Source organism: Aulonocara sp. 'chitande type north' Nkhata Bay, linkage group LG4 (genome assembly GCF_057382095.1).
Source record: "Aulonocara sp. 'chitande type north' Nkhata Bay isolate Kocher_YH1m ecotype deep benthic linkage group LG4, A_spYH_male_GT1.1, whole genome shotgun sequence".
NCBI classification, from domain to species: domain Eukaryota; kingdom Metazoa; phylum Chordata; class Actinopteri; order Cichliformes; family Cichlidae; genus Aulonocara; species Aulonocara sp. 'chitande type north' Nkhata Bay.
In genome coordinates, this window is record NC_141347.1 from 22,280,847 (window position 1) to 22,296,077 (window position 15,231).

The 15,231-nt window shown below is 45.7% G+C and overlaps 1 protein-coding gene across 2 annotated transcripts in view; it reads left to right on the forward strand.

The window, feature by feature from the left end:
• The window catches only part of prkcab (protein kinase C, alpha, b), a 129,906-nt gene that overhangs the window by 28,016 nt on the left and 86,659 nt on the right, over positions 1-15,231 (forward strand). The gene's annotated exons all lie outside the window — the stretch shown is intronic.

Here is a 15,231-nt window from a genome sequence, read left to right on the forward strand (position 1 = left end):
AGAGCTGAGAAACTAGACCGCAGTTCGGTCTCTCCTCCCCTGAAGTTGGTACCACAGTCAGATAGGATCTCATATGGCTTGCCCCGGCGTGCAATAAACCGACGCAGAGCCATGAGAAAGGCATCGGTATCTATGCTGTCCAACAGGTCAAGATGCACACAGCTCGTAGTCGTGCATTTGAATATGATACCCCAGCGCTTTTCAGTGCGCCGTCCCACTTTGATGTTGTAAGGGCCAAAGCAGTCGACCCCAGTGGACCAAAAGGGTGGTTTGTATAGGCGCAGCCTCGCGGGGGGTAGATCTGCCATCCGAGGAATATCAGGACTGGCTCGCCACCTTCGACACTCACCACAGCTGTGCTGGTGCCGCTTGATTGCCTCCCTTCCTCGGAGAATCCAATATTTCCTCCTCATCTCCCCGAACACTCGTTCTGGCCCAGGGTGCAACAGCTGCTCATCGTATTGCCTGATCAGTAGTTTAGTCACCGGATGCTGCGGATCAAGGACTATGGGGTGCATGGCATCCAAGTCCAGACCTTCTGCTCTTCTGAGTCTTCCCCCAACTCTTATCAGTCCAATAGCCGGATCATACTCTGGAGCAAGTGTTAGCAGGCGACTCTGCTTAAGAATTGCCTTACCAGCAACCAGGGTCTGTAATTCCTCGGGGAAGCTATCATTTTGAGCTTGTTTCAGGAGATGCAGCTCAGCAGCTGATACATCTGTAGCAGTCATGACATGGTTTTCGTGATCAGCAGCCGCCCCATGAAGGATCCGATGGGTAGCCTTAACCGCTTCACTCCATTTGCCAAAATTGGAAATTGGCACCATTTGCTGTGGACTGCATGTGGTGGTGGTTCCACAGAATGCTGTTCCTCTCAGCTCCCCATCGTCTTCTTGACCTTCACCTTCATGGAGAGTTGGCCAGGTATCAGGGTTCGTTAAAAGGAAAGGTGGGCCCTGAGTCCAACGGTTTGGTTGACCCAGCTCGAGAAGGCTTTTCCCTCGCGTGAGGTCATCAGCCGGATTGTCCTTGGTGTTGACATACCTCCAACTTGACACCTCGGTAAGATCTTGTATTTCGGCAATCCTGGTACCAACAAAGACCTTATAGCGGCATGAATCAGATTGGATCCAGGTCAAAACGGTTGTTGAGTCGCTCCATAGGGTAATGTCACTGGGTTGAAATGCCAGCTCGGTCTCCAGTACTCTAGCCAGTTGGGCTCCGGCAAGAGCTGCACATAACTCCAAACGTGGCATAGAAATCTGTTTCCGGGGGCTTACTCTTGACCTCGCCATCATGAATGCCACGTGGACGCCGCCTTGGGAGTCCTGTGTTCGCAGATAGGCTACTGCTCCATAGGCTCTTTCGGAGGCATCACAAAATATGTGAGCCCCTCTATCCGGTCTCCCGACGTCGGCTCTTGGTGAGACATAGCATCTTGGTAGTTCCACCTGTGGCAAGTTCACTAGTTCCTTCTCCCACTGTGTCCATCTGTCTAGTAAGGCCGTAGGATGGATTTGTTCATCCCATCCAACTCCTGCCTTCCAAAGATCCTGAATTAGAACCTTTGCTCGAGTTGAGAAGGGTATGAGGAAGCCCAGAGGATCATATTGTGATGCCATCACCCGGTAAACATTCCTCAGTGTGGGCAGAGAGTACTCCACAGGTCGATGCCTGTATCCAAGGCGGTCAGTGAGACAGTTCCAACGAAGGCCCAGAGCTGGTTCTTCTGGGTCTTGGCTGTGCTGGGAGAGCCAAAGCTCTGTGCTGGCTGCTTTGGCTTCCATTGGTAGGTGTTCCACCACCGATGGAACATTACTGGCCCATTGCCTAATCTCGAATCCCCCTTTGGCGAGTAACTCTCGCATCCGATCTATGAGTGTCTTAGCCTCCTCTGCAGATTGGAGACTATGCAAACAGTTATCGACGTAGAAGGCCCTCTCCACCGTGTCCAAGATATCTTCATTACCCTGGCTGTTGTCCCTGACATGTCTTTGGAGGGCATAGGTGGCACAACAAGGACTGCACGTTGTACCAAAAGGCAGAACCTGCCACTCGTACACACTTGGCTCCTCATCCTTCCTCATAGACCTCCATAGGAAGCGGAGCAGAGGTTTGTCCTCAGGCAGCAACCGAATTTGGTGGAACATTGCCTTGATGTCACCACTTATGGCCACAGTATGCTCCCTGAAGCGGAGGAGGACCCCAAGCAGTGAAGGTCCCAGAATTGGACCTGGAAGCAACTGGCTGTTGAGGCTGAGCCCGTTGTACTGGTATGAGCAGTTGAATACAAGTCTAGCCTTGTTGTTGTGGTGAACTACATGGTGGGGTAGATACCATGACTCGCCCGAACAATCCACCTTCTCGGGGGATAGTTTCTCAACATAGCCTACCACCTCCAGTTTATGCACTTCCTGACAATAGGTTTCAGCCTGCCCTGGGTCTCTCGCTATCCGACGTTCAGTACTCCGTAGCTGTGGTAGCAAGGCCAGTCTGGGTGCCCAGAGGCGAGGACTGTCTTTGCGACGGAGGAGGGGCGTTGCATATCTTGTCACTCCCTCCACCTGCACTCTGGTTGTGCGCTGCTCAAGAGCTTCAAGTGCTTTCTGATCTTCCTTAGAACGTGTCGCGGTCTTCACATTTGTGTATGGGAGTACATCTGTCTTCCACAATCGTTCTACATGTTGAAGGAGATCATTGTTTGGGGACCCAGTAAAGAGACACTGTTGCTCTTCCACAGCGAACTGGGTTAAGTTAGCTGGACCCTGCAGAGCCCACCCAAGGCGGGTACAGACCGCCAATGGACCCCCAGGAGGGCCAGACCGTACAGGCTTCGTTGGGACAAGCAGATGAGGGAAGTCTGAGCCAATAAGGACTAAAGGCTGCACCCTGTCGACAGGGGAAAGTGGGAGTCCCTGCAGGTGTGCATATTTTTGCATGAGTGCCTTAACCGGATAACTGTGCTCGGAGAGGCCCAGTTTGTCAGCAGTGAAGGCATGATGGATGTGGTATCTCACCTTAGGATCATGGGCAGGGGAAATCTCAAAGGAGACCGAGGCCCCTTGCAGGTGAATCACATCCTGACGAACAGTTCTTAATGGAAGTGTCTCGGCTTCCTTCCCTAGATTGAGGTGCTGCACGGCTGGTGGTAGGATGATGGATCGTTCAGAACCGTCATCTAGTACAGCAAAGGTCTCCAATGAATACCCAGCATTGTACAGATACACCTTCACAACCTTTAGCAGGACCTTATGCGGACGGTTTGGGTGATCAATGTAGATGGTGGACGTATCTGGGGCAGTGCCAACCATCAGGACTTTCCTAGGCTCCTGTTGGCAAACCTCATGCAGCACTGTAAGATGTTGCTGTTTGCACACTTTACAGGGTGCCTTCAGGGTGCACACATCAGGTGCATGATTCCGTCCACAACGCCAACAACCTTTATCTTTGATCCACTCTGCAATTTGGGTGGTGGACAGTGTCTTAAATTTGGGGCAAAGATTAAGGTAGTGCTCACGGGTGTCACAGTATGGACAGTAAGGTTTCGGCTTAATCTTCCCTTTACTGGGAGGTGTCCGATGACCTGGTTCCAGATGAGCTCCATCCCCCTTCCTGTTGTCTGTGTTGTAATACACCGTGGAAGGATATCTTTGGCTTTTCCTGCCTTTCTGACCTTGTTTGGTCTGGTCCTGAAACATGTCGGCTGCCCTAATAGATATGCGCTTGGCCTGCGACTTCACTTGGAGCCAGGCCGAAAAATCTGGCAGGGTATATGTCTTGTCAGTTCCAGTTCTCAGTATCCCACGACTGAGGCTGTACTCAACAAACCCATCTCTGTAGCTTGCTGGGAGCTTACTCAGTAACTTATCGACATGAGAGCCACATCGCAGTTCGTAGCCGTTTTCACCGTCCAGTGATCGAAGCATACCTACTAAAGCTTGCACATCCAGAGCAAAGTTGTCGAAGGCTTCTGGGTCCCCCACCCGGATTTGGGGAGAGTTCAGGATAGATCCAAGCTCACTCTGTACGAGCTGACGAGGTTGACCATATTTGTCTTGGAGAGCCTGGAGTGCTGTAGTATATGGCAGGGGATCATGCATATATGCTTGTGCTAGTTTGTGAGCACTTGGTAGTTTTAACTGCTCCAGAAGGATTTGATATTTGAACTGCTCTGTGAGATGAGTATGGCTACCAAGCAGACTGTCCAGAGCCATCTTAAGAAGCGCGAAATCACTTTCCTTACCACTGGTGAAAGAAGGTAGTGCTGGCTTGGGGATCCCATACGAGCTGGCAATTAGCAGTTCCATCAAGTTGTTGCCATTGCTGGCAGTAGGTGGCAACTGTATCTCGGACTGTAAAGACGGCGCCGTGGGCCCACAGCCAGCTGGTCCGACTTTATCCCGCAGGCGGGACGGTAAATCAGGAAGCGGTAGAAACTGACTGGGTGTTGAGTATGGCACTGGAGGAAGCCATCCCTGGTGTTTCACCTTTCCAGGAGGCTGTGATTGTCGGTTAGGAATATTAGAGCTGTCCTCTGCTGCAGGTCGGAGAGTCTGAGTCGAGTAGGTAATAGAGGGGTGATTTCCGCCTGGCTGCTGACCATACTGATGACCAGCTGAGGGAGTGTCCATAGCAGGACTGATATGTTGCATTGGACACTCATGGAGAGGTTCAGATACTGGCTCCAGGACAGACGAGGAGCTGGTGGGATGTAAGGGCTGCGAATCTGGTACTGATGCATCCACTGGCAAGATGGAAGGTGGGAAAGCATTCGCATAGCTGGTCATATTACGTTGCTGTCCGTTATGTGCTGGGTGCTCTGACAGATTCACTTGGGAGTTTGCACCACTGCTGCAAGCCTGCAGGCCCGAGTCATACTCACAGGTCTAGGTGCTGGCAGGTGCTGGCAGCCCATCTTCTTGATCACGAAGAAAAGCAGCAATGAGGGAAGCTCTCTTTAGCTCCATCTCCTTCTCTTTGAGTCGACGCTGCATTGATAGACGTCTGGTAATAGATTCTCTGGTGTTGTGAGCAGTACGTGCCTCTTCGTCTAATTGACGTCTTTGCCTTTCTTGCTGCATGTATAGTTCTTCCTTCTTACTGAGGGCTTCCCGGGCCTGAGCATCCAATGTTAAACACTGTTCCTCAGCTAGACTCTCTTCCATCATCTGCCGCTGCAATTCTGCTAGCTCCATGCCCTTCATCTTCTCTTCCAACATCGCTGTCTGCAAATCAGTTAGCCCTGCGATGATAGAGCCTCCCGAAGGTGAGTGACCACTAGCCTGGGATCTAGGTTTACTGCATTGAGAACCTGAGGCATGTGATCGTGAAGCGGTCGAGCGCTGCCTGGCAGAGCGCTGATCTATAGCCATCCCTGCCTCTGCACCTGCTGTTGGTTTATCGGTGGATGTACCTGATTTGGGTTGATATTCAACTTCATAATCATCAAAGTAAGCCGGGAGATGTCTCTCTCGCTGAGTTTTCCGTCGCACGGATATGTCAGGGATATCCTGGTGCTTAAACGCCATGTCGTCCTCAGAGTAGCTATCTCTCCGGCTCGAAGGACCACTTGTTAGAGAGTTATCTCTGGGATGCTGGGATGATAGCTCCCTCAGGACTTAAACTCCGGTCAGAGAGTGGGGCACAGAGAGTGATGTCTGGATATACTTTAATGGAAGTTAATAGCAGCTCAACAGTACAGCAGTAGGCATACTTAACGAATGTGGGAGGGGTGGACAGACGTGTGGTTCTGAATAACAAGAAACAAGGAGAAACAATTTTCACATATAAATATAACACTCGTCACTTCCCAACATCATGCCAATATAATGATCTGTAACCCAAATAATCAGCTGAATGCTCTGACATAAGAAAGTCCCACAATCCCATTTAAACAGGCAGGAAACAAGAATATCTATATATCTCAGACAACAGAAAAGACCTAATGCCCCCAAATTAGGAAAGGTCAGCAATTACATGGTCTTCAGTGCCCTCTTGTGGCTAAATAACACAACCGCGGTACACAGATCCAACCCGCAACAAATGCTACGGTGGTAAGTCACATGCCTCTACCACTCTCGATAAATCTCCTAGCATAAACCCCCTGTAATCAATGTCAAAGTACAACCCGTGCTATAAGTGGAAATAGACTCGTAGAACTGGAGGGATTTTGACTCACATTTGCACAGGAACGCACACGGCTGGAGATCGCTATTCCCCCACACTCATGGAGAAAAAACATGGCTAGTGCTCCTCGGACTCGTGATACGGCAGGAGCGTCGTAAAAGCATGTGACGTCATCACCGCAGCAAACAGTAAGAACAAAGTGGAACTTATCGGCAGAAATTAACACTGCACTTATAGCGATGCGATTGAAATATAAGGAGACTTTCGGACAACATAGATGAATAATGATGATGAGTTATGATGCGTAATCATGGGAACAAGCGGGTTTACAAACAGGAGCAGCTGATTAGCATTAGAAAAGCTGAAATAATACCTCAACTGAAGCCAATTGTACTAAATGCACTATATGTGCACAGTTACAAGAATATTTTTCTTTCTATTGTTTTCTATTAATTTATATAATTTTAAGTTAAGCAGGACAGAGTTCTTTTAAAGAAAGATTTACTTATATTCTCAAAAGTTAAGCATGACAGGCTTCTGTTTAAGAAGGAGACCTGTTTTACTGTGTTAATGTTGTCATTTTGAGCTAAAAATAAATGGCTAAATGATCATTTGTTTCCCATGTGTTCATATCACAAAGAATATGCATCTGCTTAAATCAACTTCAAGTCAAATGGTTAAAAAAATAATTTCACACACAAAAAAAGAGCTACCACACTGGGAAGCATAGCTGGACTGGCCATCGGGCATACCGGGCATTTGCCCGGTGGGCCGCTGGCGATTTTTTGTTTTTATGGGCCGATGGATTTTTTTTTTTTTTTATTTATTTATTTTTTTTAGGAAGGGTATATATAATGAAAGGTGTTGGATTGGCCAATTGGTCATGATCGACTCTGGGCTGGACCAATTACAGCCGAGGAGGCTGGATGCACCCTCCCCCTTGTTTAGCAATCACGTGATTTTCGCGCATTGCATGCCGGGAACTCGTGGCAAAACAATCCAAGTACCGCATCAAATGCAAACATTTGCAGCACCGCAAAACGTTCATTCTCCGGTTCCAATACCTTCTTTTTTTTCTTTGCCGCACAAAAAAGGAATGTACAAAACAAAAGGAGAACAATGCCGGTCCGTACAAAGACAGACTCGACGAAAAGACAAAGAAAAGATACGAGGAAAAAATCAAAGGAGTGAAAGAGTGGACAAAAGACGTCAGCGTGCTGCCCAACTTTCACCACGCTCAGATTTATAATTATACGCTTCTTGGAGTGAGTGCATACACTCATGAAGTTTAGTAACTTCAGGTCACTGCAACAAGCCCAGGTACAGTTTACCGACGGACAGGACCTTGAAACGCACCGTGTAGAACGAAAGACTATTGTACATATCATAAGTTTACCAGTCTCACAAATCGTCTTCATAAATACACATTCATTAACAGTTTATTAATAGGACCTTTGAGCTCAACGGTAATTAATTAGTAGTGGAAATAATTTCTGGTAGTGTAACAGTGTTTATGTGGTATTATTCCACTTGCCACAAATATCAGTGTAATGGGGAAACAGCGCCCCCCCTCTCGGTGTGGCTGGCTGCAGTAATCGCTGCCAGTCTGCCGTAGCCATACGAGAGGTGAGTTGTATTGTTCCGCACACAATATAGCTAAGTAGTACAGACACATAAAACATGTTTGATTAGCTGACGAGCACCGAGTGTAATAAGTGCTTAGTGGACACATGTCCAACACCAGTTTTATGTACTTTTCATTTGTTTATTAATGTGTGAAACTGCATGCTAAAGCGGAATGCTAATGAGATGTTCTGCCGTAGTGTGCTGTGCGGAGTGGTGTGTGGCGAGCCTGTGCACTGATAATACACCGTTGTTTCCATTCAGGAAATAAAGTGGCAACGATCGATCAGAGACTCCTTGTCTTTTTAAAAACACTACACAACGCAGAGTCGAGGAGTCTGGGCCGAACTGTTGCAGCGGGATGAAGCAGAAACTGGTTACAGTAGCATTACAGAAATGTAGCAGTGACAATAATATTGTATGTTGTAATCGCAATGGACAATTAGTGATACAAAACAACTGTTTTATCTTGTGAATAAAAGTATATGGTTTTGTCAGTGTACCATGGTTATAACAGAAGCGAAACGCAATATTGTGTCAGGACAATTCACTATTTATGCACAATAAACAAAGGAGCATAGCGCGACAATTTCTGTTCAGCGCCAGACTTGCTTGTAACCTATATCACCAATTATGTTAAGAAAAATGACGCATTAACTACTACAAAACTCTGACCTTTGTGGGAATGCTTGGAGCAGACTAACATGTGAGCTGGAGTGTTCTGAGACGTTATATTTGGTATATCCAGACCATCCGTCGGCTCTTACTTCGGAAACATGGCTTAAAAATTTTCACTTCAACGACGTAATCCGATAAAAAAAAAACCGATCTCTTTACCCGTCGGCTTCCCGTGGCTGTCATGCGACCGGCTATTGCAGTTAATAATACAACAGCTTCTTGCCATTTTTTGGGTTTCTTTTTATCGCTGTGTAACTGAGTTCAATTGAAAGCCTGCGTGCGCTAGTACCTCTTGCCACAAGTTCCCAGAATCCTTTGCGGTTTTATCCCTGAATGACGTCACATTTCAATCTTTATCCTGGTGGGCCGGTCTCTAGTCAAAATGCCCGGGCCGATTTTTTGTCCCAGTCCAGCCTTGCTGGGAAGGGTGAAGACAAATGGGTTGCCCGGCCCTGGCCACGAGGTGTCCCTTATTTATTTTTCAGGGAGTTGGCAACCCTAGACATGACTGAGGGATAGGAAAGGGAGAAAGAAAGATGAAGGAAAAGAAAAACAGAAGGGGAGAGGGACAGTGAGAAAGGGCACTTAAAAAGAGAAAGTAGAGAAAAAAAACTCCTGGATCACCTGTTGAGAGAAAAAGAAGAGAAAACAAGCAAAAAAAACAGAGCAACATACTAAACACAACAGCATCACGTTAATCTAGCTAAGTGTAAACAGCAGGAAATACTAAATATTGAATGTTGTTGTGTAGCAAGCAGGACCGACAGCGCACAATGTGCTTGGAAATAGCAGCCAATAAAGGTGTAGTTTATGTCTATGAACAGTGAACACCCGTGTGCACACCTGTGTGGATCAGCGCGCTTGTATTCAAAAGGTTTCCCCATGTAATGGTCTGCTAGAGGGTGTAGAGAGCCATAGCCCTGTCCCCCAGGGCATGAAGCAGGCATGGAGGAGATCCAGGCTCCAGACATCCAGAGGCCCCAGAGTGCGAGAGCCCAAGGAGGACCACCGGTGGGGCATCCGTGCCACCCTCCTTTGAAGGGCTGAGGAGAGCCCCAGATGAGGGGTCACCCAGTAGCCATGGAGCAGAAGCCAGAGGGGGCTGCAGTGACGTGCCCGCCGGCTCTGCCGGCAGCCAGCTGTGCCAGAGTGAACCGAGCCGCAGGCCCAGAGGCCGGAGGCCCGAGGGCCCCCTTTGCCCCGGAAGAGGCCTGACCGAGCAACAGGCACTAGGCCCCGCCAAGTAGTCACCGGGAGTGAGCTGGTACATACCTGAGCGCCCAGCCCCGGACACCAAGACCCACCAACCACCAACCAAGAACCACCCACGCACCGACCCCTGAGGGCATCAGTTACCGGCAGGGAGTGTGGTGAGGGGAGATAGGCCTTGGGAGGGCCTCGGAGTTCCCAGAGAGGTGGAGTGGCCCAAAAAAAAAAAAAAAAAAGGTATTTTTGGCATTCCCCTCCATGCATATCTGCATGTATAAATGCATGTGCATTTGCATATGTTGTAGCAGAAGGCAGACCTCACAGCGAGAGCCTGTCCTGTCACCTGCTGTGGAGAAAACTCACCTGAGCTGACCCAGAATCAGCTCATCAGCCGATCAGATAGGAGGCGTCTAACTACTGACTCACAACACTATTATACACACCCACGCTTAATTAAGTGCATTTGATTAAGCTTTTATCATGTGTATTAACACCTTAATGCCTTTTATCACCCTGGTGTTGCATAAGAGTCAAAAGTGACACATTAACTTGAAACTCATAGTTGTGTATATGTATACCTGTGAGAATAAACAAACTAATTTACTGTAAAAAAAAAAAAAACACTTGTTATTCACAAAAAATACCCAGTGTTTCATATTTGCAAAAGGCCAGGATGATTGATCCTAATTTAGGCAGCATCTCTTCACCTGACTCCAGTCTCCCAGCACCAGCAGAGAAATCATGATTCATGTGTACAGCATATTTGCTATGATTCACACTTCTTAACCAAAGCACCGTCAGGTATACTTGTTATTAAAGCTGACTTCTCGTTCCAATCCGCTACCCGCAAAAGGTGTTTTTTATTTTTTTGTAAGTCAGTCATCGTGTTTGTACCTGCAACACAGTCATCGTTGTCACTGATCTGATGCCGCGGTTTCTGATCAGCGGGGAGATCTTTGATGTGCTTTCTAAAAACAGCTACTTGGAGCAAATCTTGAGGAGAGCAGGGCCTGTATTTAGAGCAGAGTGTAAATAAATTCCTATTTTGCTCCTCCAGGAATCATGATTTTTGAAGTTAAGAATAAAACTACAAGGGAGCTGCTATAGTTCAGTTTAGAGCAGGTGACCCATTTGCCAGGGGGTTGCACGAGCCTGGCTTTGAGTCTACCCTGGACATATCATTCCCTGTTTTCCTGTCTATTATCCTATCAAAATAAAACATTTAAAGGAGTTAAACTTCTCAATATTCCCTGATAGAAACATTTATACCTGACTCTCACCCACAACATGCCTTTTGTTCTGTCTTCCTCCCCCCAGCTCAAACCAGTCCCAGCAGGTACATTTATCAAAGAAAGGCCAGATTACATGCTGGTACTTCAGCGCTGTTGAGGAACACTTAATATCATCATAAATGCATTTCACTCGTCTTGTACAAGAAATTTTAAAGCAACCCTGCTCACTACATTTATGTGAAGCATGCGAGAATCTGAGCCAGGTGAAGGTCATGAACGGAAATCAGTGCTGGCACATCTGTGCAGCAGGCGAACCAACCTGCTAAGCTGCCACGTTTTATCAGATGTAACAGCTGGCATTACAGCCCTGCAGCAGCCTTCCTGCCTGTAGCGTCAGATAACCTATGGTCAGTAGTAGCAACTGTTATATAATCATATTCAGTGAGTAAATGTGTTTACATCCTAAGTGGTGTTTATTTCTAGCACAGAGCTAATCGAGGTGTTTTCTATGGAAAGTTTCATTTGGGCACTTCTCACTTTTTTCTACTAGAGATAAAAAAACAACAAATTGAGTGAGAACTGAGGAGAAGCAGCTGAAGCTGAAATGTCCTGAAATGTCCTAGACTAATTTGTCTTCAACAAATTAGTCTAGGACGTGCAGTGCCGTAGGAGCAGAAGATGTTCTCATGTTGATGTTTGGTATCAGAGTCTCCCCCGGCACCAGGCTTGGACTTGGCCATGACCTTTAGCTTTTGCCTCGTCGCGTCTTCTGTGTGTAGGTTGAGCACGCAGAAGTCCTCTGGCAACTGACTGCGTCATAGCATGAATGCAATATTCAGAAAGAAAGATTCTTTCTTTCTTAACTGTAGACGCTCGCACCTCTTATTAACAGTCATTCTACTGTGAGTTCTAACAGCTAACCAAGCTCATGACATTACTATTGCTGTGATATCTGATCCATATGCAGACAGAGGGTGCTCTAAGGCAGACCCCTGCAGACAGTACATCGCTCGCTGAAATGGGGTTGGGTTTAAATATATGTCCAAGCGTGTGTCTTTGTGAGTAATTGAGAAGACAAGAGAACGAGACAAAGTGGTGCCCGATGTGCGCGTACGTGCTGTGTGTGTGTCCTGTGTGACTGAGATCAAGCGAGTTTAAGGATGAGTGTGTTAAGACGTCCCTGATATATGCTTCATTACTGTGCACATTCAAAATGTGTACAACCGAAAGAATGTAAAAATGCATCTGCGTACCTATATGTGTGCGTTAACCCGTGTACTCGTGAGTCTATGTGTGCACATGAGTGCATTTGTTTTCAGAGTCATATTAAATTCATGAGGCAGTATCACCATTTCCCCTGAGTGACTCAGAGATGTCTAGCAGCCAAACACTCCCACCTTTAGTTTAAAATAATTGATCCCTTCCCCCTGTGGCCATCCTTTATACAAACACTACTACTGCTGCAAAGAGTGCATATTTGACTGAGTGTGGTCTATTTATCATTCCTAATAATGCACAATCTTATGTGATTGTCTAACAATGCAGAATATTCTACCAAAATATATTATGAGGGTGTAAATAAAGCTAAAATTTTGGAAAATAAGAAGTCTGCATCCATGCTAGCAACTAAATGGCAATATTAGCATACTGACATACAATCTAGGATTTTTTTGCCGATGTGTGGCATTTATAACAGCAAATAAATTATAATGAAAAAAATACATGGATAAAGAAGAAACAGGTGAAACACCCTTCAAACATCTTGTTGAAGTGGCATAGTTTGTCCACCAGAGGGCACTCTGCATGCCACAAACACAGCAAACCAGCTGATCCAAACAGAGTCTTTGTGTAAACTACTTGTGTAAACTTCTGGTGAGGCCAGCAAACACTCTGGCAATGAATTCCTGTATCCTGTATCTATTAGAATGGAAGCTTGTTTCCACCACTAAAAACCATTTTTTGCCTTGTGTTATCGTCTCAAATTTTGACTATTGTTGGTTATTGTTTATATATTGTTGTTGGTTCTGGTGACAACCCTTCCATACCCTAGTCAGAGTTTCTGAATGCTAATATGAGAGAAAAAAAATCTTAAAACTAGAAAAACTAAATTAACATCTGACAATAAACAATGGTTTCACGCTTGAATTTCAACAAATCTAGTTCCACCTGTGCTTTATGTTTATCTGCATGCAGCTAAAGCTCATTCAAATGTTATTAATCAATACATATCAAATAACAAGCTGGCTGTGAATGCAAACAAGGAAGCTTCTGGTACCAAAGGTCTCATGGCTTGCCTATAGATTCTGCATATTCATGTGCAGATTTATTGAGATCAGTCTACACTGTACACTAATGAACCAACTGCAATCCCAGAAGCTGTAATATTGCTCCTGGCGTGAACCACTAAGGAGATATATGGGGAAACACACGGAAGTGTATTATAACAGATGGAATTTCCTCGACACGTCTGGTCTGGCTGTTTAGTAGGTTTATTTTAAAAGAGGGGAATGTGTGAAACACAAACCACAACATGCAAAACATGAAAAGAAGCTCGTACCTGGGGACACCATCACTGCTCTGTGTGTCTACTCTATTACCCATCCAGACATGCATACCTAAAGACAGATCCCAGAAGGCAGGGGGCCAAGATGATAAATGCCATCAACTGTCATCCTGCAGTGCAGTGTGGATGGAAACTAGGAGAGGCCACCGAGTACTAAGATGCAATCTGACAAGGCCAGCATCACCTTGAACTCCATCTGAATTTCTCCAACCAATCCAGTGTCCTTAAACCATGTTCAAGGATACTATCGCACCACTACTGTGCTGAACCTCGGCTAAGGTTTTTCTTTCCTGTTTTCTGCAACTTCCCACTAACAAGCAGAAATGTCTTATGTGCACATTTATAAACAATTGCATTTGCATGCATGCATATTCAAATAGCAGGATGTTGTGGTGACAGTAATAATTGGTAGGCACAAACAGACTTCTGGGGAAGTTTTTTGCAAATTTATGACAGGAGAAAGATTATAATGCTGTTTTCTGTCCTCATCAAATCTTATCTTTCACTATCTTCTAATTCCAGCTCTATTATTTCTCCATTCCGCTCTCATCTTCTGTTTTCTTTTTCCTTCAGTGGTCTTTGTGAATAGCTCTATTGTTGCTTTCAAGGTTACACGCTCATGTAAACTCTCTGTTTGCGCCCTTATTGTTGCATCTCTGCCTTTTATGTGCCCATGCTATGCATAATTGAATGTATGCCCGGAATCAAATTTCCAGGCCTTTGTTGTAGCTTCAGCACCGTTCATTTCCCCCCTCTCCATGTAGATGCTGCTTGCCGGTATATTGCACATGTACTTCATTTCTTAGTGGCAGTGTCAAAAACAGAGATGTATATACTGACACAATTTAGTCGGCAACAGTGTTCTCACAGTTATAACTCTGATCAAGTCTATTACTTGGGGCACATTTTTACCAAATGGGCAACTGATGACTTTCCTGTTTTTAAAATCTCAAATGACTTTTATCAGCTCACCTCATAATTATATAAACAACTATTTGATCCCCTGGCGAGTTTCTAAGTTTGCTCACTCAAGCTTCGAGTTGAGCAAACTTAGCAATCAAGAAACTGAAAGGATTTGGAAAGTTTCTGGAAAGAGTAGGGGACCAAAATCCTTCACGAGATGAGTTCAAACCTGGTGACCAACTACAAGAAAAATCTTCCCGCTGTTCTTGCCATCAAGGTTTCTTCCACAAAGTACTAGGTGATGTTTTCCTTACTTACAAATTCAGCAGGAGATCAATTATTTCCCCAACTGTATACAGTATGAGGCCTCAGTCACATAGTCCTAGAGACCAGTCTGCGACTCTGTGGCTACCTCTGACTGCTACGGCTGGGCTCGGAGTACCAACTGGTCTTCAAAATAACCATTGAGTGGTTGTGAAACTTGAAAATTTGAGAATGTATAAAAGTTCCACCTTTTAAAATGTGTTGGTTGTAGTAATAAGGCACAACTTTAACACTTTTTCCAAGTTTCACAATTTGATGGTTAGTCAACATGTCTTGCAGAAACCATGCAAATCTCCTAGAGACTAAAGCAATTGCAAACAAGCAAAAAATTGGGACCCTTTAACGGTCAAAACCTCTAGAACAGATGTCCAACTTTGTTTATGCATCTATGGATTCTGTCCGGAAATGTGATTTCATCTGGTCATATTTTCGCACGATCTGATGCTGAGCAGAATATTGGAGATTTCTATATTTTCCAAAAGGTTGCTCAGTCAAGTGGTAGAGCCAGACTGCTCACAACCTCTAACAAGCCTCTTTAAATCCAAATGAACTCATGCATGTTGAAGTGTAAAA